Source organism: Anguilla anguilla, chromosome 10, assembly GCF_013347855.1.
Source record: "Anguilla anguilla isolate fAngAng1 chromosome 10, fAngAng1.pri, whole genome shotgun sequence".
NCBI classification, from domain to species: Eukaryota; Metazoa; Chordata; class Actinopteri; order Anguilliformes; family Anguillidae; genus Anguilla; species Anguilla anguilla.
The window spans coordinates 17,046,570-17,049,069 of NC_049210.1; the positions used below are offsets into that span (position 1 = coordinate 17,046,570).

General features: G+C 57.5%; 1 protein-coding gene across 5 annotated transcripts in view; it reads right to left on the reverse strand.

Annotated features, from left to right (window-relative positions):
* The window catches only part of LOC118206618 (serine/threonine-protein kinase Nek6-like), a 61,696-nt gene that overhangs the window by 43,421 nt on the left and 15,775 nt on the right, over positions 1 to 2,500 (reverse strand). For 3 of the 5 annotated variants that reach the window (XM_035379501.1, XM_035379497.1, XM_035379498.1), the window contains exons 2-3: positions 2,317 to 2,483; positions 1,384 to 1,452 (exon numbers count right to left, since the gene is read on the reverse strand). The gene's annotated coding sequence lies outside the window, so the exon portion shown is untranslated. The remainder of the gene's footprint in view (positions 1 to 1,383; positions 1,453 to 2,316; positions 2,484 to 2,500) is intronic. The other 2 variants (XM_035379500.1, XM_035379499.1) reach the window with 1 other exon arrangement.

The following is a 2,500-nucleotide window of genomic DNA, read 5'->3' on the forward strand; positions in this document are numbered from 1 at the left end:
AGAAATAATTCATAGCATCTCTCGTTAGTAAGATGGAGAGCAATTTAGAGCTTCGAGGACAAGGCTTCTATTGGGTCTCTTCACATCGGTTTGTGTGAGCCCTTCTATGCTCAAAACGGCTGAGAGAGGGAAACGTACGTCCGACCGAGGAACCTGCCCCGCTCCGGCCCAACGTGCGGCAGGAATGCTGGGAAATCTGCGGCCCCCGGGGCGCTGAGAGGAGGTGAGGGGTGGGGGGGAGGGGGGCAGGTTTCTGTAAATAACCCAACAATCCAGCCTTTGTGCCCGAGCCTCTCTGCTCGCGGTTCAGCGTGTGACTCACTGGGGTCAGGTGACCCATCCATCTGGGCTCCGCTTAGCCGCTGCTAACCATAAACGCGTCTCAACCCCCCCCCCCCCCCCACCCCCCCACCCCAACCCAGACTTTCAGTTTCCACATCTCACCCTGACATCCTCCCTTAGCCCCGCCCCTTCCTAACAGACCGCACCCACACCTCCCACCTGACGCCGCTCCGGCGAGAGTGAAATTGCTCTGCGTCTGGGAGGGGGAATTTTGCGAGAGTCAGAGGGGGGTTTCCATCCTTCTTTCAAGCTCGCCGCGGTTTTGTCGCGGATCACGATCTCAAGCGACCCGGTTCAGCTGCGTTCGCCCCACGTCCCCCCCCCCCACCCCACCCGCGAACGGTTCGGAAGCTTCTCCATCCACAGGGGAGGATAGATCCCCTCGACCCTGTCCCCTCAGACTCAGGTGGCGTGGGAAAGATCAGCAGATTTGTCCGTCGCCTGACGCCCGACACACCTGGGGTTCGCCGTGAAGTCAGGCTCGCCGTCAGTCCGAGAACCTCTGTGACCGACTCCTTTTCTGTTTTTTTTTTTTTTTTTACGTCAGGCGTCTCCGACAGACCGTGACCCCTGACACCGGGTGCGGTTCGCCGAGACGCGTGGCCTCGCGGGCGACAGGAAGCCGGGACTCGTGCCCCCGGGAGGGCGGCGCGCCGAATTTAGGTTTCGGAGAACGCGGCGCGTTCGAAAACCGCACTCGGCTGAGTCAGACTGCGAGCGCTGCAAAAAAAAAAAAACCCTGAAAGTGACGGCGGTGCGAGCGCTACGTTATCGCAGACGCCCCGCTTAAAAAAGAAAAGGGAAAAAAAAGGGAGAAGAATCCGTGCTCGACCAGCGAAAAAGGCAGACTTCAAATTTCAGCCCGGCCCCCTCACCCTCCCGAACTACCCCCTCCCCCCCACTCCACCCCACCCCACCCCCCGTGAGGCGCAGAGCCGGTTGAGCCTCCTCGCCTTCGGTGTGGGCCGACGAGGGGCACGGGGGGGGCTGCTCGACGGGGGGGATGAGCGTCAAAGTGGAAAAAGAGGCAGGTTTACTCACTTAAGTCTCTCGACAAGGCCCAGGGCCTCCGGGCTTCCACTCAGCGGCAGCTGCGAACGCGGCTCCTTCCTGAAAGAAAGAGAATGAAAGAGAGCGAGAGAGAGAGAGAGAGTGAGCGAGAGAGAGAGAGACAGAGAGAGAGAGAGAGAGCGAGAGAAAGAGAGAGAGTGTGAGAGAGAGAGAGAGAGAGAGAGAGAGAGAGCGAGAGAGAGAGAGAGAGAGAGAGAGAGAGAGAGAGAGAGAGAGAGAGTGAGACAGAGAGAGAGAGAGAGCGAGAGAGAGAGAGAGAGAGAGAGAGAGAGAGAGCGAGAGGGAGAGAGAGAGAGAGAGAGAGAGAGAGAGCGAGAGAGAGAGAGAGAGAGAGAGAGAGAGAGAGAGAGAGAGAGAGAGAGAGACAGAGAGAGAGAGAGAGAGAGAGAGAGAGAGAGGGGCTCAGAGCCGTAAAGTGTGGGCAAGCGCTTCTCCAACTTTCTCGTCTTACGCAACAGACGGTGGAGAGGCCTCCTGGCCTGCCCTCTTACGAAGCACCGCTGGTTTTTTTTGGGTTTTTTTTGGCTGCGGTTCACACCCCTAGCATCCTCCACTTAAAAAAAAAGAAAAAAGAAAGAAAAAATGCAAATGAGAGGTTACCGCTCCACCGCCGAGGCGGGCACCTCCTGAGGTAGCAACCCGAAAAAAAAAAATTAATAAAATTTAAAAAACAACCGATTATTCAATACTTACTCTCGCAGACCCCTGCATTAATTTCACACGGCACTCCAACGCCGCACCCCCCCCCCACCCCCCCCAACCTTCCCCCGCCCGCCCCCCACCCTCAATCTCCGAACGCGTAGAGGGCTCCTCGTTGAGCGGCCTGCTCCCTCTCCCCGCACACCTCTGGGAAGGCCAATCTTGGGCTATTGTTGGAAACGGAGTTGCATCATTACCACTAACCTTGACTCCTGGCTTGTAGCTATAATCTTATGGGGCCACCGGAGACCGAGACCAGCCTGGAGTGAATTATTAATTGATAAGGCCGGTCCTTTCCCCGGTAGCTTGCCGGGAGACGGGCGTGCCTGGCAGGGATCAGCGGCTGCTCTCCGCCAGAATTAACAGCGCACCTGTCAAGGTAAAAAGG